Source organism: Symphalangus syndactylus, chromosome 13 (assembly GCF_028878055.3).
Source record: "Symphalangus syndactylus isolate Jambi chromosome 13, NHGRI_mSymSyn1-v2.1_pri, whole genome shotgun sequence".
Classification (NCBI taxonomy): Eukaryota; Metazoa; Chordata; class Mammalia; order Primates; family Hylobatidae; genus Symphalangus; species Symphalangus syndactylus.
In genome coordinates, this window is record NC_072435.2 from 49,903,646 (window position 1) to 49,925,561 (window position 21,916).

Below are 21,916 nucleotides of genomic sequence, written 5' to 3' on the forward strand. Positions count from 1 at the left end.
AATGGCTATTGAGAAAACTGTTAGATATTAAGAAATTCCTATATATCCTCTAAGTGAGAACAAGGTATTCTGATGTGGCCCAATATTTCCTAACCTCTACCTCCAGAGTCTAAACTACCAAATCAAATCAGGACACCCACAAAGGACTGTTGGCCATTTTCAAATGGAAAATGAAATACCCCGTTAGTGAGAGTAATCCAGTGATTTTAAAAAAGAGAAGTCAGACTGAGATGCAGTGCAGTCAGGGCATGATTACCCTGGAATAGCCACTTCACACAGAACGATAGAGGAGCCTTTCTAAGATGAATAAATTTGGGTAACATAATTCTTGCTTAACCATTCTCAGCCTCTGCTGCCCCCCACCCCTGCCCCATTCCAAATGGACCCATCCCATATGGGTCAACCATATGTTGACCCATATGGTCAACAGTGTGGCACAGCATGGTGAGAAAGGGGCTCAGGGATGGGATGAAGGTCTTTCCTGCATTATCAAAATGATTAAAAAGTTGTTAAAAAAAATGCCCAAATGGGCCGGTCGTGGTGGCTCACGCCTGTAATCTCAGCACTTTGGGAGGCTCTGGCGGGCGGTCAGGAGTTCAGACCAGCGTGGCGTCAGGAGTTCGAGACCAGCCTGGGCAACATGGTGAAACCCTGTCTCTACTAAAAATACAAAAGTAGTCGGGCGTGGTGGCATACGCCTGTAATCCCAGCTACTAGGGAAGTTGAGGCAGGAGAATCATTTGAACCCGGGAGGCGGAGGTTGCAGTGAGCCCAGATCGCACCATTGCACTCCAGCCTGGGCAATAAGAGTGAAACTCGGTCTCAAAAAAAAAAAAAAAAATCCTAATGATATTTTCTTACCCTTAAGTAGCAAATAAGATGCTTTATACAAGCAGACCCAGGTAAGGGAAAGAGCAAGTGCATTTCAAGTCTCAGCTCACTTCTTAATTAGCTGTAATTCCCTGTGCATTTTACCCTACCTACTTTAGCCTGTTTTTCTGTTCATAAAAAGCACTAATGCTAAGCAGGGGTCGGGGGGTGGGGGTGGGGGTGGTATGGGGAGAGTGCTGGTGCTTTATCCAATCATTGGCGCTGGCGCGGGAACCGCCCAATCAAGCGCGCGGTTGAAAAGGAGGGCGTGGTTTCCGGCGTTTGGCTGGGCCTTTGTGTCTCGCTCCCACCAGATCCTGGGATCCGTCTCTGCTCTTCTGCGTTCTCCACCTCGGGAGCCCTTGGTGACTCTGTGACGGCCTCTGTTGCCCTGTGATCTGCAGGTGCGGAGAGACGCACAGCTAAGATGTCAGCACATCCTGGAAGCTGGGAAAGGGTGAGTGTGCGGGGTTGGGGCATCCCGAGAGGGGAGAGCGGGCTGTGAAACCGGCGGGCTCCTCACCGCTCCCGGGTTTCCGACCTGAGTCCCTGCTGGCGCAGTTCCACCCCAGGCCCCTCTAGCCGCAAGATGGCGGCTGGGCCCCCAGCCAGGACCCCCGCGTTCAGCCCCGTCCCTGTGGCGCCCTGTCTGGAGCTCCTTGGGCAGCTCGGCACGCAGCCCCGAGTATTTCCCAGATTGTTCAGGGATGCCAGGCGGGTCATCAGGGCAGAATCCTGACTCGGTGTGTGCGTGGCAGGAGCTGCGGCAGGTGGGGCTCCCAAGTCTCTTTTCTTAAACATTTTGTTTGTTTGAGACAGAATCTTGCCCCGTCGCCCAGGCTGGAGTGCAGTGGCGCGATCACTGCAATCTTCGCCTCCCAGACTCAAGCGATTCTCGTGCCTCAGCCCTCCGAAAAGCTGGGATTACATACCTGCGCCACCACGCCTGGCTAGTTTTGTATTTCTAGTAGAGAAGTGGTTTTGCCATGGTGGAAGCTGGTGTGGAACTCCTGGCCTCAAGTGATCCGCCCGCCTCGGCCTGACCGGGAAATAGAAGCCTGAACTCAGTGAGTCCAAGCTAAGGATAGTTTAGTTCTGCCTGCGGAGCCTCTCCTGCAGATGTCCCAGCCTGCTCACAGTAGCCATGGACAGAGCCTTTATGCTTAGAGAAGCTACAGAGCCCTGAAAACCTATACATCCACAGGCAGATGCAGTTGGGATTGTCACAAAAATGGGGTTGGGAGGCTTTTTCTGGGAATAGAGTTATTGTTCTGAGGTTGTTTCTAGATTTTGTGATACATGACAAATTTAGATTTAGGTAAGTAGATTTTTTTTTTTTTTTTTTTTTTTTTTTTGTGCCAGAGTCTCATTCTGTTACCCAGGCTGTAGTACAGGGGCGCGATCTCGGCACACTGCAACCTCTGTCTCCCAGATTCAAGCGATCCTGCAGGCTCCCTAGTAGCTGGGACTACAAGCAGGCGACCCGACGCCTAGCTAATTTTTGCGAGGTTTCACCATTTTGGCCAGGCTGCTCTCCAACTCTGAACAAGAGGTGATCCACCCACCTCGGCCTTCCAAAGTGCTGGAATTACAGGTGTGAGCCACTGTGCCTAGCAAGAAGTTAATTTTATTTTATTTTTTATTTTTTTATTTTTTTTGAGACGGAGCTGCTCTCAGTCGCCCAGGCTGGAGTGCAGTGGTGCGATCTCGGCTCACTGCAGCCTCCGCCTCCCGGGTTCAAGCGATTCTCTTGCCTCAGCCTCCTGAGTAGCTGGGATTACAGGCACCTGTCGTCATGCGCAGCTAATGAAGTTACTTAATTTTAAAGGAGTATTGCAACAAGGGGAAAGTACCAGCCATAAGATACTGGAGAATTTTAAAGGTTAGAGAGAAAAGGACTTTCTTTCATAAGAAGAAAACAAGGTCAGAAAAAAAGTGGGAAGGGGAGGGAGGGATAGAACATGGTGAAAGCAGGTGCTAGATTAGGGAATATTTTACCCAGAAGTCAGCCTGGTTTTTTTGTTGTTTGTTTTTTTTGTGAGATGGGGTCTCGCCCTGTTGCCTAGGCTGGCGTGCACTGGCGCGATCTCCGCTCACTGCAGCCTCCGCCTCCCAGGTTCGAACAATTCTCCCACCTCAGCCTCTCAGGTAGCTGGGATTACAGGCGCACCACCATGCCCAGCTAATTTTTTGTATTTTTAGTAGAGATGGGGTTTCACCACGTTGGCCAGGTTGGTCCAGAACTCCTGACCTCAGGTGATCCACCCTCCTTGGCCTCCCAAAAGTGCTGGGATTACAGGCATGAGCCGCTACACCCGGCCAAGTCAGCCTGTTTTTAAGAGGAACATAGGCCGAGTGCGGTATTTTTAATATAAAAATACAAAAAATTAGCCGGGCTTGGTGGCACGCTGTATTCCCAGCTATTCGGGAAGCTGAGGCAGAACAACTTGAATCTGGGAGGTGGAGGTTGCAGTGAGCCGAGATTGCACCACTGCACTCTAGCCTGGTGACAGAGCGAGACTCGGTCTCAAAGAAAAAAGAGGAACATAAAGAGGGGTTGTGGTTGGGTCAAAATTTGGGAGCCTGAGGAAATAAAGAAACCTAAGCAAAGTTTGATTAACAGGTATTTTGTTCTGACTGCTAAAGAGGAATGTATTAATTATTTATAAGGCAAAAAAAATAGTAATTTAGACAGTCTGTGGCTTCATGATATCAAAAATAGGAAGGGTGTTTCTTTGCAATAAGATGCTCTTGAAAAACACAAAGGTTCAGGAATTTCTTTAATCACTGCTCTTACCTGCCCACTTCGTCTTCCACCATGAGTTTTCCTTGCCCTGTACGTTTCTTAACATTTAGCTTTTCCTGACTTGTATCTTTTATAATAAACTGGTAAATGTAAGTATAATGCTTTTGTTTTGTTTTGTTTTTTGAGACGGAGTCTTGCTCTGTTGCCCAGGCTGGAGTGCAGTGGCGTGATCTTGGCTCACTGTGAGCTCCGCCTCCTGGGTTCACGCCATTCTCCTGCCTCAGCCTTTCCGAGTAGCTGGGACTACAGGCGTCCGCCACCACGCTCGGCTAATTTTTTTTTTTTTTTTTGTATTTTTATTAGAGACGGGGTTTCACCATGGTCTTGATCTCCTGACCTCATGATCCACCTGCCTTGGCCTCCCAAAGTGCTGGGATTACAAGCGTGAGCCACCGTGCCCGGCCGCAAGTATAATGTTTTGCTAAGTTCTGTGAGTAGCTGTATCATTATTTAACTTGAGAAGATTATGAGAGCCCCCAATTTATAGGAACTGGCTCAGAAGTATAGATGAGACCCTAGGAATTGTGACTGGGATCTGCAGTGGTGGCAGTGTTGTGGGACTGAGCCCTGAACTTGTAGGGTCTACGCTGACTCAAGGAGGTATCAGAATTGAGTTATTGGACAACCAGTTGGTGTTGGAGAATTGGTTGCTGTTCAGCAAACTCCACACATTTGTTGTCAGAAAAAGAATATCACAGATATTTGAGCTGGAGGGAGACTCTTGGTTTCTCTGGGAAGGGGAACTCTGTTCTGCACACAGGCTGTCACAATGCACATTGTCCTGTCATTCCAGATCTCTTCCCAGGGTGAAAGGGGACTGAGGGCTTGGAAGAAAGGAGTTCTGAAAACAGACTCCCTGCCCTCAACCTGCTACCACCAATGATTTCCACCTACTGATGAACATACCCACTAGGAATGGGCGTGGCCAGAACCTTCACAAAACAAGAGGACTTGACCTGAGGAATTACTCTATAGTGGCTTTACCTCTAAAATTTCTCACCAAAGAATTACACAAGTGCCTAGAGGTCTCCTGGATTATCCCTACCACAAACCCTGAACTTGAAGCAGCAACCTGGTCTCTCTATCACCCTGGGCTTGTGGACTACCAATCATAATCTCATCCACCTGCATGGACACAGGAATATGTCAGAACATAGCCCTGCCTGAATCAGTATCTATAGCATAAACCAGTCTTTCCAGCTACCATGCACTGTCCCCCACTCACAGGTCATTGATAGCACCTTGCCCTCTTCTGTCTTTTACTTTTCTACAAACCCTTTCTGATGTGCACAGTGTGCCTCAGGTGCCTGAATCCAGCACCTACTGGGAGTCAGATGCCCATGAGTTCAAGATTATGGCCCTAGACCTAGCTGTCGTAAGAACAGATAAAAATTAGAAATACAGGCCGGGCGCGGTGGCTCAAGCCTGTAATCCCAGCACTTTGGGAGGCTGAGGCAGGCGGATCACGAGGTCAGGAGATCGAGACAATCCTGGCTAATCCGGTGAAACCTCGTCTCTACTAAAAATACAAAAAAATGAGTCGGGCATGGTGCCAGGCACCTGTAGTCCCAGCTACTTGGGAGGCTGAGGCAGGAGAATGGCGTGAACCCGGGAGGCAGAGCTTGCAGTGAGCCGAGATTGCGCCACTGCACTCCAGCCTGGGCGACAGAGCAAGACTCTGTCTTAAAAAAAAAAAAAAAAAAAAATTAGAAATACAGGCTTCATCCTTGAAAATAAAAGATTTTTCTCTTTCCTTTTCTTAAAGCATTTACTTTAGAAAACTTTTATATTTATTTATTTTTATGTTTTTTTTGAGACAGAGTCTTGCTCTGTCACCCAGGCTGGAGTGCAGTGGCACAATCTCGGCTTACTGCAACCTCCACCTCCTGGGCTCAAGCAGTTCTCCTGCCTTATCCTCCCAAGTAGCTGAGATAACAGGCGTGCGCTACAATGCCTGGCTAATTGTTTTTTTATTTTTTATTTTTTTTTGAGATGTAGTTTCGCTCTCGTCCCCCAGGCTGAAGTGCAGTGGTGTGATCTCGGCTCACTGCAACCCCCACCTCCCCGGTTCAAGCGATTCTTCTGCCTTAACCTCCTGAGTAGCTGGGATTACAGGCGCATGCCACCACGGCCAGCTAATTTTGTATTTTTTGTAGAGATGGGTTTCTCCCATGTTGGTCAGGCTGGTCTCGAGCTCCCGACCTCAGGTGATCCGCCTGCCTTGGACTCCCAGAGTGCTGGGATTATAGGCATGAGACATCACGCCTGGCCATAATTTTTTGTACTTTTAGTAGAGATGGAATTTCACCATGTTGGCTGGGCTGGTCTCGAACTCCTGACCTCAGGTAATGCACTTGCCTCAGACTCCAAAAGTCCTGGGATTACAAGTGTGAGCCACTGTACCTGGCCAGAAAGCTTTTATATAATTCTTTTCTGCCTACTTGAAATATATACAAATTATTCTAACTGCTAAATAGGGTTTTTGTCAGTATTTTTGACTCAGGACTGTCTGTTTTTAGAACCTAGGAATCATTTATTTAAAATGTAGATAGCAAAGAAAATAGAATTTTATTCCATTTTCTGTTGGAAGATAGGAGTTTACCTTCAGCACAGTCCTGGTTCCAGGTTTCAAAACTACCTCTCATGAAGACGTAAGTTTATTTTTCCTTTAATTATAGGCAATTAGCAACCAGAGAAGACCTCCAATTTTTAGGTGAATTTAAGATAAACTGTATGTGACCAATGGTGCTGTCAGTTTTTCCACTTGAGAACTAATTATGGTGGCTATTTGCAATTGTCTTTGCAATCTCTTAGCAGTTTGCTTATAATGCCCTTCACATTCTGGAGTAATTCTGTAATAATTTTTTTTTTCTGTTCTCCAATTGTGTATAATTTTTCTGAGGCTTCAGATAATTCTGTTTATAATTATGTTTCTCTAAGTTTGTCCAGAATTACTAAACAGGATATGAACACATACTGTGCCCACCATGCTACATTCTGTATGGACCAGTCACAACACACAATTGTGCAATTGGGCTTCCATTCACAACACACAATTGTGCAGCAAAGTGCACACTGCCCTCAAAGTCTGCAGGCAGAATGGCCTTTCTTTGTATTTGGGATCTACAATCATTAATAGCACACTTTTACCAGATTTCTACAAAAATTACTATAGGGCAACAATTAACTATTCCAGCTCTGTCTTTCTATCCCCCTGGCATCTTCAGATGCGAAACTCTTTCAAATGCCATTTGGCCTGAAAACTCAACCAGGTTCACACATTTGCATTGAGTAAGCCTGAGAATCTAAACATTTTGCTTATTCTCTTGTCCAAATGCCTATGCATGCGACAAGGGTGCCTTTGGCTTGCTTTTCTGCTCTCCTAAACCTAAACCTGCAGTTCCAAATTTTGAGTGCAGCTAATGGGGTTCTCCATTCTGTGTTGGAGCAATCTTCATGTGGGGATTTCTCCTCTACTTTTCCTCTCCTCACTGTAACACAATATGGAGCTAAGTTAATGGTACCTAGAATCCACACGTAAGGGCTGAAATCCACCTGGGATTCACAAGACAGGGCCAGGCTTTGGATCTTGTCCAGTGAAATTTTGAGATTGTGTGAGGAGCTCCTGGTATAAACCGAATCTGGTGGCAGAATCTGTAAGTGTAAAGAAGCACATTAGCCGAGGGAAGGCAGGGCCACAACTGTCCAGAGCCATGAATGCATGAATGCAACCCCATCTCCTATGTGTCAATTGTATTACTGGAGAAAGTTTTTGTTGTTGTTGTTTTTTATTTATTTGTTTATGAGACAGAGTCTCTGTCTGTTGCCAGGCTGGAGTGCAGTGGCGTGACCTCGGCTCACTGCAATCTCTGCCTCCCGGGTTCAAGTGATTCTCCTGCCTCAGCCTCCCAAGTAGCTGGGATTACAGGCTCTCGTTTCCTGATACTTGGGTGAAGAAAAAGTAGGAGGTCTGGAGGCTCAAACTGATAGGTAAACAAATTGCTTTTATTATTATTATTATTTGCCATTAGAAGAACAGGTGAAACAGTCATGGACTCTACTATTCAGGAATTATTATTCTAGAGCTAATAAATACATGGTTGAATTAAGAGTAATGTGATCAGAATGAAGAAGGGAGTTGCACAGATGACTTAGGGTTTATTTGGGACACTGCTCTTATGTTGTTGTGAGTTCTGATGTCACCGCCTGAAGGGACATCATAGACAGAAGAGCTGTTACAATTATTTCTATTGCTTTTCCCTTGTTAAGAATCGTTTCTAATATAGTATTTCTAGAAAGTACTACATGTTTTGGTTAAGTCGGTTGTTAGTGTGTCATGCAAAATAGAGAAGAGGCTTAAACCATTAAAATCAGAAAAATTCTGGGAGTCAAGTTCTTGTTGGTCCAGCTTAGAAAAGATAGGACACAAAATAAGCGAGCAGCACAGAGAAGAGAAGCTGAGGGCCACCTCCCTGCCCCAGCCCTATCCAGACCTACGCTCTTTAAGCCTTGTCCAGGTCTGGCCCCACCCTGAAATCTCCCCTCACAGAACTAATTAGGACTAATTAGAGGAGATCAAACTCCTGTTTGGAACAACTGTTGGATCTGCAGAAGTGTAAAACGGGTGTTTACCCTTGGTGTCTCTTCAGAGCTGGAGCTCACAATTTTTCCAAACCTAAAAGCAAATAAATGAGAGCAAAGGAGTATACATTTGGAATCTTAATGTCTTTCTGTCTCAATGAAACCAGTGCTTACATTTTACACAGCAACCTGTTTTACACTTCTGCAGATCCAATAATTGTTCCACAGTCATGAGAAAGTAAATAGAAACACAGCAATTAAGTCTCTCTACTTACCCCTTCCTTTCTATATCCCTCCCATCTGTCTGTATTTAGCTTTTATAGTGATAGGGAAACCAGAAGAAATAGCCTAAGCCATCATCTAAATCCTACTGGGAATTATGAGACACTTAGTACCCACCTTTCAAAATTTTTTGAGGCTTAACTGACACCACGCGAGTTTCCCAGCACAGCACATTACATCATACTTGGTGAGCACATAGTACAAGCTCAATAAACACTGTATTAATGTATGTGTACATGTTGTTCAAATGCAGATGTAGACATTACTACATTCTTCAGCCTTCTGTAAACTTTAAAAAGCTGGCAACCATGTGATCCTTTGAGACAGTGACTTGTGGTCTTCACTGTAACAAAAAGTATTTGTGTTGCAATAAAGGTATTAGATGTAAGGGACTCTGTGTGCTATGCTTTCTCTGAGTGCTGGAGAGCAACATCAGCATTAACAGGGAACTTTCGATAAACAAGCCAATTTCTGGACCCCTCCAAAACCTGCAGAATCACATTAGTTAGGAGTGGCTCAGAATACCAAATGAGCTATATGCACATCGAAGCTTGAGAAGCAATGGTCAGCTAAGTGGTTCTTAGCCCAGGCTTCCAGTTAGGATACATGACAAGTTTGAAGAAATACCAGTACCTGTGTCTTCCCTACAGGTTATGTTTTTTCATGATTAGATTCAGATTTTTATTTACTTTTCTCTCCACCAATATCACGGCAATAATTATGGGCCCATCCGTGCATTGGCCTCTGGATCCAATTTGTCTAATTACAGCTGACACTAATTTTATTCATCTGGCTAAGGTGTTGTCTGCCAAGTTTCTTCACTATAAAGTTATTTTTCTCTTTATTATGAATGAGTATCTTGGAGGGATGGATTTCCTAAGTGAGGTTTATAAATTGTCACATTTAATTGAAAAGCTCTGTTTCTTTTTCTTTTTAGGTTTTTTTGTTTGTTTTTTGCTTATGGCTTGCTTTGGAAAACAAATCTCATATTTGTTGACTGTAGATATCAGCTTTTGAAACTGGAAGTTCTAAAAAAGGTGTCAGTTTTGTAGGTTTTTATTTTATTTCATCTTTATTTTACAAGCATACACTTTATTTTCTGTATTTTCAGAGAAAGAACAAAAATTAATATTTAACTAATATATCATCTTAAAAATCTAAAATATAACATGGCACATAAAGCCAAAAAAAAAATTTTTTTTTTTTTTTGAGACAGAGTCTTACTTGGTCGCCCAGGCTGGAGTGCAGTGGCATGATCTCAGCTCACTGCAACCTTAACCTCCTGGGTTCAAGCAATTCTCCTGTCTCAGCCTCCCGAGTAGCTGGTACTACAGGTGCATGCCACCATGCCTGGCTAATTTTTGTATTTTTACTAGAGACGGCGTTTCACTATATTGGTCATGCTGGTCTCAAACTCCTGACCTCAGGTGATCCACCTACCTTGGCCTCCTAAAGTGCTGGGATTACAGGCATGAGCCACTGTGCCCGGCCAAAGCAAAAAAATTTTAAAAAACACCCGATTCAGTAACAATAGCTCTTAAGTTAGTTTATATCATTAAATGTTTTGATCTTCGTCCTTGTTTTAGGAAACACAAAAAAGCATACACAAAGAGGCTTATAATTTTTATATAATTTAAAATATTTCTTCATTTAAACAGAAATGTTCTACTTTCCCACTTTTCATGTATACATAGTTACCATTTCTGTGGGTGTGTGCATAAAATGTAAGCATCATTTGATCAAGTTTCTGTTGTTGCCTTGTTTATATTAATCTTCCCAGTTATGAAAACTGCTCTGGATGTTGTTTTACAGTTATCTCTGTATATTGGCTCGTAAGTCCTTTTGAGATACATTTCAAGTCAGATAAATAGGGGTAAAACGAAAAGCTCGGCTGGGCGTGGTGGCTCACGCCTGTAATCTCAGCACTTTGGGAGGCTGAGGCGGGCAAATCATGAGGTCAGGAGTCCGAGACCAGTCTGACCAACATGGTGAAACCCCATTTCTACTGAAAATACAAAAACTTAGCTGGGCGTGCTGGTGGGCGCCTGTAATCCTAGCTATTCGGGGGGCAGAGGCAGGAGAATTGCTTGAACCTAGGAGGCGGAGGTTGCACTGAGCCGAGATTACACTACTGCACTCCATCCTGGCGACAGAGCAAGACTCCGTTTAAAAAAAAAAAAAAATACAGGCCAGGCGCGGTGGCTCACGCCTGTAATCCCAGCACTTTGGGAGGCTGAGGCGGGTGGATCACGAGGTCAGGAGACTGAGACCATCCTGGCTAACATGGTGAAACCCCATCTCTACTAAAAATACAAAAAATTAGCCGGGCATGGTGGCAGGCGCCTCTAGTCCCAGCTACTTGGGAGGCTGAGGCAAGAGAATGGCATGAACCCGGGAGGCAGAGCTTGCAGTGAGCCGAGATCGCGCCACTGCACCCCAGCCTGGGCGACAGAGCGAGACTCAGTCTCAAAAAAAAAAAAAAAAAATACAAAAATAGCACTCAAAAATGTATATTTTTATATTGATTCCTGTTTATATTTTGTTTTATATGTACATATTTATGCTAGTTTTGTGGATCTTATATTCTATTTCCACAGAATTAGTGAATATATTCGAAATATTACTGTGTTTAAAAGTATCTTATTTAGTAACTCAGGTCACTCATAAGTCAGAACCAGTTCTCTTAACTTTCTTATTTCATCTTGGGTCAAATTAGGAACTCTGCCCTTGACTGCATGATCAATGTGTTATTTATTTTTATTACAGAAACTGTTGACATTCAGGGATGTGGTCATCGAATTCTCTCTGGAGGAGTAAAAATACCTGAACCCTTCTCAGCAGAATATGTATAGAGATGTGATGTTAGACAACTATACATACGTTGTCTCTGAGTCTGAATAACTTGCCTTCAGAATAGCTAATGTCTAATAACTATGATACCCTACCTTGTTTTAACCTGATTGTCTCGCTTAGCTGAGAGAGCCAGACAGACTCCATTTTAGTTTCTTCACTTGCAGCCCCCTTACCCGCCTCCCTTAAGGGCATAACCAGTGCAAGCTGACTCCAAGCACATCCAGGAATACACTTACTGATAAGATACTGAGGCAAGCTGTACCAGCAGCTCCTGGGAATGCGCTCGAAGCCCCTGCGTTTATCACTTTGTGATAGTTTAAGCCCCTGCACCTGGAACTGTTTATTTTTTCTGTAACTGTTTCTGTAACCATTTATCTTTTTAACTTTTTGCTTGTTCTGCTTCTGTAAAATTGCTTCAGCTAGGCTCCCCCCTCCCCTTGTAGACCTAGGTATAAAAGGAAATCTAGCCCCTTCTCCGGGGCCGACAGAATTTTGAGCACTAGCGGTCTCTCGGTCCCTGGCAATAAAGGACTCCTGAATTAGTCTCAGAGTGTGGCGTTTCTCTACAAATTGCTGGGTTACAACATAACAAGGGCTTTATTTCTTTCCTTTTTAGAATGTCTCCTTGGGAGGTAGTGCTTTGTCTGAATGAATTTCAGAGTCTTGCTTTCAGGGAAAAAAAAAATGTAAGTTTGTTGATGTAGAAAAAAATCTTCCTAGTGTTTCCAGCCCTCCCCCTTAGTTTTAATTCATTCAAACTTGAAAATGATGCGCAGAATTTCTAAACGTAAAATACTTCCTACATATTCTAAAGAAGCTGGTAGGAAACAGTATTTTGGGGAATAATTTTTAAAAATCTTATATAATGTCCCCTTTTCTCTACTGAGCGCAGTACTGAGCTGGAAATTACAGATCCTCCAGCATGAGTCGTCTGACTTTTTATTAAAAAACAGGTCTTGCCATCTCTAAGCTGGACCTGGTGACCTTTTTTGAGGGAAAGAAAGAGCCCTGGACTGTGAAGAGTGAGGAGACCATAGCTGCACAACCAGGTAAGTGGGAGTAAAGATGGTAGGTGGCCTGGGTGAGAGGTTCAAAGGTCAATAAGCCAGATTTTTTTTTATCTTCCATTATTTTATTATAATATATATATATGTGCAGATCTGTTTTATGTACAACAATTGATTCTATCAGATAATCAGACCAAGGCATTCCATTGGTAATTTTCCCTCAAATCAATTCAGGTGAAATTAGATATTTATGCACTTCCTGGGCTATCGAAACTTGAGATTTCATTATCAGCTTCAGTTCTGAAGCCATACACACAATTCAAAGTATACATTAACTAGGTTAAGTCAATAAAAGTGGGCTGAAAGAAACCACAGGATTCAAGTAATGAAACCGTGTATTTTGTTTGCCTGAGAGTCACAATGTGAACAGCAAGTATTTCGCATATCTCATAGCTCTTCAGTGTAGAGGGAGTGGCTTCTGAACATAAGGTCATTGCACAGCAGGTGGGCAAACAGCTGGTGTGGCCGCCTGGAGGCTTCACCAGTGCTGATTTCTTCTCTGCCTCTCCTTTTTTAGGTTGTATTTTTTCATCTTTCATCTTTCCTCTTTTTTTTTTTTCCTTGAGATAGAGTCTTGCTCTGTTGCCGAGGCTGGAGTGCAATGGTGCAGTCTCAGCCCACTGCAACCTCTGAATCCTGAGTTCAAGTGATTCTCATGCTTCAGCCTCTGAATAGCTGGGATTACAGTTGTGCACCACGATGCCTGGCTAATTCTTTGTATTTTTTTTAGTAGAGACAGGGTTTTGCCATGTTGGCCAGTCTGGTCTCAAACTCCTGACCTCAAGTGATCCTCATGCCTCGGCCTCCCAAAGTGTTGGAATTACAGGTGTGAGCCACTGTGTCTGGCCTCATTTCCTATATTCCTATTTTTTTCTCCCTTTCTGTCTCTTTCTTTCTATGTGCCTTTCCCACTTTCTCTCGTCCTTTTTTTTTTTTTTTTGTATTTCTCTCTTCCTCCTCTCTTTCCGTTTGTTTCTTTTTAATTTTTTTTCGTTGTAGAACTTGGTTTCTTTTTTCCTTCCTTCCTATCTTTCTTTCTTCTTTTCTTCCCTCCTTTCCTCCCACCTGTTTTCTTTCCTACTACATGAGCATGCCATGGTGCCTGGCTAAATTTTTTATTTCTTGTAGTAGAGACGAGGCCTCACTATGTTCCCAGGGCTGGCGTCAAGCTCCTATGCTCAACTAGTTCTTCCATTTCAGCTTCCCAAAGTGTTGGGATTATAGGTTTGAGCCACCATGTTCTGTCCTCTTTTTTCTTTTTTCCTTTTCATTCTTCCTTTTTTTTTTTTGCTCTCTCTCTTGCTGCTTGCTTGCTTCTTTCCTTCATTTCTTTCTTTATTCTACATTTTTCTTTTTTTCTTTTTTTTTTTTTTTGAGATGGAGTTTCACTTTTGTTGCCCAGCCTGGAGTGCAATGGCGTGATCTCGGCTCACCGGAACCTCTACCTCCTTGGTTCAAGTAATTCTCCTGCGTCAGCCTCCCAAGTAGCTGGGATTATAGGCATGTGCCACCACGCCCAGGTAATTTTTTATTTTTAGTAGAGATGGGGTTTCTCCATGTTGGTCAGGCTGGTCTCGTCACGTCAGGTGATCCACCCCCTCAGCCTCCCAAAGTGCTGGGATTACAGGTGTGAGCCACTGCACCCGGCCCTTTTTTCTTTTCTTTTTTTTTTTTTTTTTTTTTTGCAATAGAGTCTCGCTCTGTCACCCAGAGCTAGGTGGGAAGCTCTCAGACTTAGTCGCCAGAGGGACAGCTTTGGGCGTGAGCGCCACACGTGGCCTGCAGGGTGGACCCAGTGGCTTCCTGGTCACGCCGTCAGGTGACCAGATGTGGGCTGCGAGTTGTGGCCAGTACTTGTGGCTGCTGGCCTCAACATTTGGGTTGATCAGAGATTCAAAGCTTAGGAAGGTAGGTTGGCAGACTTAGAGGCTGGCCACTGAGGTGGGCCACCTTGGGGGGAATAAGTTTCCAACGGGGACAGCTTCAGGCCGCGAGCGCCACACGTGGCCCAGGTTGGAAACGGTGGGCTTCTGCCTCCGCCGTCAGCTGGCTTCTCCTTCTGGCTGCCAGGTCTACAAGATGTCAGCCACAAGCGTAGGACTTGGTCACCAGCTTAAAATGTTTAAGGGGGACCAGATGGCTCTTGCCGGTGCAGTACCACTTAGGTCCACCAGAAAAGTTCAGTGATGGCTCACTGTGCCCTCCACCTTCCTGGGCTCATCCAGGTGATCCTCCCATTTTGGCCTCCCAAATAGCTGGGGATCTGGGGATAGTTTTGTGTTTTGTTTGTTTTTTTCTAGCCCCACTTTTAGTTTGTTTCCACAGTACATTGAGTTTTCTTGGTTTTTGTTTTTTGGGTTTTTTCTTTTTCTCTCTCTCATGCTCCTTCCTGTATGCTGAAGTTGCTGTTGTTTTAGATTTCTTTCACCTAGGCTTAAGTGCAGTTACGTGATCACAGCTAACTACAGCCTCGACCTCCCTGGGCTCCGGTGATCCTTCTATCTCAGACACCCTGCTTCCTTAGTAGCTGGGACTAAAGGTATACGGCACCACACTGGCACATTATTTTGCATATCTTGCTTTTTATTTTTGTAGAGATGGGGTTCCATCATGTTTTCCAGGCTGATTTCAAACTCCCGTGGCCAAGCGATCTGCTGGCCTTGGCCTCTCAAGGTACTGAGCTTACAGGCGTGAGCCACCATGACTGGTTCTATCTCTATCCATCTGTCTACCTACCTACCTACCTACCTACCTGTAATCAATCTATCATCTATCTTACCTACCTACCTGTAATCAATCTATCATCTATCTCTCTCTTTTTTGTTTTTCTTAAGAAGAGACGTGGTCTTGCTATGTTTTTCAGGCTCTGGTTTTACATATATATATATATACACATATATATGTGTATATATATGTATATGTATGTATGTATATATACACAAACACACACACACATATATACACACACACACATATATATATATTTTTAATTATTATTTTTTAATATAGGTGTTGTCTCACCATGTGGCCCCCAGGATAGTCTCAAACTCCTGGGCTCAAAGTATCCTCCTGCCTTGACCTCCCAAAGTGCTGGGATTACAGGCATGCGCCACTGGTCTGGTCATATTTTTGATGTGTTGATTCTTTCCAGTCCAGATGTATAATCTCATCCCTGAACATGTCTGACGGTGTGATTATGACATGTGACTTTATCCAGCAACAGAGTGAGTTGATGCTCCCGCCTGAGCCCAGCCCACAGAAAGGATTGTGACATATCGTTGGACCCAGAATTGAGGTAATGCAGCTATTCTACTGCCTTGGCACTGCCCACAGAAGACATTGTGACATATCGCTGGGTCTTGTACCCAGGTGGTGTGAATCTTCTCTTCTGCCTTGGTTCTTCCACAGGGGGCATTGTGTCATATCGCTGGGCCCCACACATAGGTTATGTGACTCTTCTGCCTGTGCCCTGCCCATGTGGCCCATTGTGACATACTGTTGGGTCCAAAACCTAGGTGATGTAACTCTACTGCTTAGGCCCTGCCTACAGAGGACATTGTGACATATCCCTGCATCCATCACACAGGTAATGCAGCTCTCTTCTGCTTGGCCCCTACTCACAGAAAGGATTTTGACGTATCACAGGGCTCAGCACCTAGCTAACATGACTTTTCTCCTCTTCCTAGGTTTTTGCCCACAGGGGATATTGTGACATGTCACTGGGCCTAATACTAAGGTGACAGTACTCTTGTCATGGCACTGCCCTCAGCAGGCGTGGTGATATATTACTGGGCCCAGAACAAATGTGATATGAGTCTCCTGCCTGGACCCTGCCTACAAGGTGCATTGTGACATATCTGGGCCCTTTGACTATTTTATTTTATTTACTGTATTATATTTTATTTATTTTAATTTTATTTTTGAGACAGAATCTCACTCTGTCACCTAGGATGGAGTGCAGTGGCATGATCTCTGCTCACTTCAACCTTTGCCTCCTGGGTTCAAGTGATTCTTCTGCCTCAGCCTCCTAAGTAGCTGAGACTACAGGTGTGTGCCACCATGTCTGACTGATTTTTGTGTTTTTAGTAGAGACAAGATATCACCCTGTTGGCTAGGCTGATATCAAACTCCTGACCTCAGCCAGTCCACCCGCCTTGACCTCCCAATGTGCTGAGATTACAGGTGTGAACCATTGCTCTTGGCACCCTTTGACTATTTTATGTGACTCTTCTCTCTTACCTGGTTGTTGATCAAATGGGCCCAGCACCAAGGTGATATGACTCTCCTCTCCTGCCTGGGCCTTGCCCACAGAAGAGAGAGCGACTTACTGCTGAATTTAGCATACAGGTGATATGATTCTTCTGCTAACTCCCAGAAGTCACTGTAACATATATCTGGGCCCATTGCTGTGGTTGTGTGACTCTCTTCTCCCTGGGACCTGTCCACAGTAGGGGTTGTGACATATTGCTTGGCAAAGCACCTACATTATGTGACTTTTTATTTATTTATTTTTTTTAAGACAGAGTTTCGCTCTTGTTGCCCAGGCTGGAGTGCAATACCACGATCTTGGCTCAGCTGGGATTACAAGCATGTACCACCGCGCCTGGCAAATTTTTTTTATATTTTCAGTAGAGATGGGATTTCTCCATGTTAGTCAGGCTGGTCTCGAACTCCCAACCTCAGGTGATCTGCCTGCCTTGGCCTCCCAAAGTACTGGGATTCCAGGCATGAGCCACTGCACCTAGCTTCGATATGACTGTCTTCTTATGCCAGGGCCCTGCCGACTGGAGTGATTTTGACACATAGCTGGGGCCAGCTCAGATGTTATGTGACTCCACACTTCTTCCTGAGCCCTATCTATGAGGCGCACTGTGTCTTATCTCTGAGACCATTAATTAGGTAATGTAACTTTTTTTTTTTTGAGACAGAGTCTGGCTCTGTCGCCCTGGCTGGAGTGCAGTGGTGCGATCTTGGTTCACTGCAACTTCCGCCTCCTGGGTTCAAGTGATTCACCTGCCTCAGCCTCCTGAGTAGCTGGGATTATAGGCACACATCAACACAGCCAGCTAATTTTTGTATTTTTAGTAGAGACGGAGTTTCACCATGTTGGCCAGGCTGGTCTCGAACTCCTGACCTCAAGTGATCCACCTGCCTTGGCCTCCCAAAGTGCTGGGATTACAGGCATGGGCCACCACACCTGGCTGATGTAACTCTTTTGTTTGGACTATCTTCTTGGGGTATTGTGATATATTGCTGGGCCCAGAATCTAGGTGATGTGACTCTGCTGTTCCATCTCTGCACAAAAAGGGATTGTGACATACCACTGCGTCAAGAACCTAGATGAGGTGACTCTCCTCTCCACCCTGGGACCTGCACACATTGTGTACTAAGACATATCACTGAGTCTTAACACGTAGGTAATGCAACTCTCCTGCATGGGCCCTGCCCATAGGGGTATTATGAAATACCTTTCTATTAATCACCTAGGTGATGCGACACTTCTCTTCTACCTGGGAACTGCCAAAACAAGTATTGGTACGTATCACTGGGCCCAGCACATAGGTGATGTGACTCTTTTCTCATGCATGGGCTCTGCACACTGGGGTGTTTGTTACATATAGTTGGGCCTAAACCCTATGTCATGTGATTCTTTTATTTTCCTGAGCTGTACTCACAGAGAGCATTTTGACATATTTTTGGGCCCATAATTTAGATGATGTGACTCTCTTGGGTGGGCCCTCCCTGGAGTGGGTATTGTGACATATTGCTGAGCCCATTATATAGGTGATGTGACTCTCTTGCATGGGCCCTCCACATAAGGGGTAGTGTGACATATTGCTGAGCCCAGTACATAGGTGATGTGACTCATAGTTCTCTGGTTTGGGCTTTGCCCAAGCAGGGATTGTGATGTGTTGCTGGACTCACCACCTATGTGTTGTGACTCTCCTCTTCTGCCTAAGCCCTGCGTACATTGTGTGTTGTGACATGCCTGGATTCAACACCTAGGTGATACAACTTTATGGCATGGGAACCACCCACAGAAGTATTGTATCATCTTTCCATCACTTAGGTGATACGATTCTTTTATTTTTCCTGTTTCTGGCATATTTTGGGTATAGTGACATCATTGAGTTCAACACCCATGAAATGGGAGGCTTCTGCCTAGTGGCCTTGTGACATATCTTTGTATCCATTATCTAGGAGATTTAACTCTCCTTTTTGCCTGCACCCTGACCACTGGGAAGGTTGTGGCAAATCACCGGTCTCAGCAATCAGGTGATGTGATTTTCCTGCCTGGTCCTTGCCCGCAGATGATTGTAACATATCACTGGGGCTAGCATCCAGGTGATGTGACTCTGCTGACTGTATTCTGCTTTCAAGAGGAGATTGTAACATATCCCTAATCAAGCACCCAGGTGGTGTGACACTTCTGCCCTATCCCTGCCCTCAGAGATGATTGTGACATATCATTGCCCCAAAAGGCAGGTGATGTGAGTCTTTTGGTCAATCCCTCTTCACTGGTGGGATTGTGATGCATATCGTATCCAAACTTACAGGGGCAATATGACTCTCATACCTCTAAACAACCAATAGCAGATACACTATCTCTCATAGCCGGGGTCAGGAAAATGAGTAATGTCTTGGGTTTCTTCTTTGTATGAAGGTCATAAAGAATTAACACTCTGTCACATGCTGTGTAAAGTCATCGAGGTACAGGGAACGTCCTAACAGAACTCAGCACACAGGGAGGTTGTGACACTCATATGCATAGCCTGACAACAGTAAAGACTGTCATCCTTCCACATAAACACAGCTCACAGTTGAGGTTCTGAATCTCATACCCAGATGCAGTCGAAAGTTAGAAAATTAAATCTCATGTTAATTCGATCCATAGAGAGGTTAGTGTCTCTGAGACCAAGATTCAGCACACCTGTGAGTCAGTGACTTCATTAAAATGACAATTTGCAGGAAGGATTGAAGTTCTCATGCACAAATCCAGACCATCATTGAGATTGTCACTCAGGTACTTACACCCAACATACAGAGGGTATTATGTCTCATACCTAGAACTAAGAAGTGTGTGAAATTGTTAATCTCATACCTCGACCTTAATTCAGGTGTGTTTGTGACATACACCTTTTTTAAGCACCTAAGTGATTTGACTCTCCTGCCTGGGCCCAACAGATGGGATTGTGCCATATTTCTGGACCCAGCATTTAGGTGATGTGAGTCTATTCTCTTGTCTTAGTGCTTTCCACAGAGAACACTGGACATATCACAGGGCCTAGTGCCCAGGTGATATGACTTTCCTCTACTTCTTAGGCTTTTCCTAAGGAGGGATTGTAATATATTGCTGGGTCAGAACCTAGGTCGTGTGACTCTCCTCTGCTGCCTGGTTCCTGTTGTACATTGTGTATTGTGACATGTGGCTTGTTCTAACACCTCGGTGATATGAATCTCCTGCATGTGCCCTGCCCACAGAGGTATTGTAACATATCTTTTTATTCATCACCTAGATGATGTAACTCTTTTTCTGCCTGGGCCCTGCCAAAAGGGAGGATTGCAGCATATCACTGGGCCCAGCACCTAGGTGATGTGATCCTGTTTTCCCTGTGCCTCAAATATTTTGGATATTGTAAAATATTACTAGGCCCACTACCTATGAGATTGCATGCTCCTGCCTGGGCTCTGCCCACAGGGACCTTGTGACATATATCTGCGTCCATGACATAAAAGGTGACACTTCTTGCCTGTACCATGCCCTGCACAGGAAAGATTGTGACATATCCCTGGAACCAGACACCAGGTGATATGGCTTTTCTGCCTGTGTCTTGCCCCCAGGGAGCATTGTGACATAGTGCTTAGCTCAGCACCCAGGTGATGTGACTCTGTTGCCTGTGCTGTGCTTTCAGGAGAGAATCGTAACATATCCCTGGCTGAGCACCCAGGTGATGTGACGCTCCTGCTTGTTTCCTTCCCTCAGGGAAGATTGTGAGATACCTTGGCTGAAATCCCAGGTGATGTGACTCTCTTGCTAACTCCCTACCTACAGGTTAAATGGTGACATATACTATAGTCAGCTTATAAGTGCAATGGTGACTCTTATACCTCAAGTCAGCTATTGGAAGAAATACTGTCTCTCATAGCTCGACTTAGATAAATGAGTCATATCCTTGGTCGTCTCTTTTTATGAAGGTCATAAAGAATTGCCACACTCTAACATATCATATAATGCCCTCGAGTGTTACAAAGAGTGTTATCCCAGGGCACACAGCACAAAGGTGAGATTGTTTCTTATATGCACACCTCACCAACTATTAGGATTATCACCCTCACACAGGGAAAGAGCCCATGGCTGAAGTCTTGAATCTCAAATGCAAACAGAATCTCAAATGCAAACACTGTCCACAGTTGGAATTGTGACTGTCATATATGAGCCTCCAGCCACAGTTGAGATGGTGACATATTTCTAAACTCAGAACAGAGCAGATGAGGACTCTACTCTCTTAAACCCAACAAACTAAGAGAGATATTCACTAATACCTGGGCTTAGGGCCACAAGTATGGTCATGGGTGCTTACAAACATGATTTTAGAGTAAATTGTGCCTCTCATTTATAATGGATAAAGCCTTTGAGTAGTATAGAGAGTGTAGTAACCAGGCACAGTGGCTCACGCCTGTAATCCCAGCATTTTGGGAGGCTGAGGTGGGTGAAACGAGGTCAGGAGTTCAAGACCAGCCTGACCAACGTGTTGAAACCCTATCTTTACTAAAAAATACAAAAAATTAGCTGGGCATGGTGGTGGCACCTGTAATCCCAGCTACTCAGGAGCCTGAGGCAGGAGAATCGCTTGAGCCCAGGAGGCGGAGGTTGCATTGAGTTGAGATCATGCCACTGTACTCCAGCCTGGGTGATAGTGCGAGACTCTGTCTCGCCAAAAAAAAAAAAAAAAAAAAGAGTGTACTAACAAGACCCAGCACACAGGGGAGATTTTCTTTTTTTCTTTTTTTTTTGAGATGAAGTCTTGCTCTGTCCCCCCAGCTGGAGTGCAGTGGTGCGATTTCAGCTTACTGCAACCTCCGCCTCCGGGTTCAAGTGATTCTCCTGCCTCAGCCTCCTGAGTAGCTGGGATTACAGGCACACACCACCATGCCTGGCTAATTTTTGTAGTTTTAGTAGAAACAGGGTTTCACCATGCTGGCCAGGATGGTCTCAATCTCCTGACCTTGTGATCCGCCTGCATCGGCCTCCCAAAGTGCTGGGATTACTGGCGTGAGCCACTGCAGCTGGCCTGGAGATTTTCACTGTTATATGAACACCCATCAAACAGTATATATCATCATATTCTCACATAAACACAGCCCACTTTTGAAGTTCTGGATCACACATAGAGGAAGTCAAAGGTGGAAAAATTGACTGTCATATATGGATCCAGTCCACAGGTGAGTTGGTGAC

The 21,916-nt window shown here is 44.7% G+C and overlaps 1 protein-coding gene and 1 long non-coding RNA gene across 3 annotated transcripts in view; both read left to right on the forward strand.

Moving 5' to 3' along the window:
• LOC129459807 (zinc finger protein 208-like) overlaps positions 1-21,916 on the forward strand; it is a 231,224-nt gene that overhangs the window by 144,552 nt on the left and 64,756 nt on the right.
• Positions 1,145-21,916, forward strand: part of LOC129459832 (uncharacterized) — a 38,351-nt gene continuing 17,579 nt past the window's right edge. For both annotated transcript variants that reach the window (XR_010115329.1, XR_008650075.2), the window contains exons 1-5: positions 1,145-1,327; positions 3,980-7,666; positions 12,346-12,441; positions 15,611-15,754; positions 15,868-20,477. This is a non-coding gene — a long non-coding RNA (uncharacterized lncRNA). The remainder of the gene's footprint in view (positions 1,328-3,979; positions 7,667-12,345; positions 12,442-15,610; positions 15,755-15,867; positions 20,478-21,916) is intronic.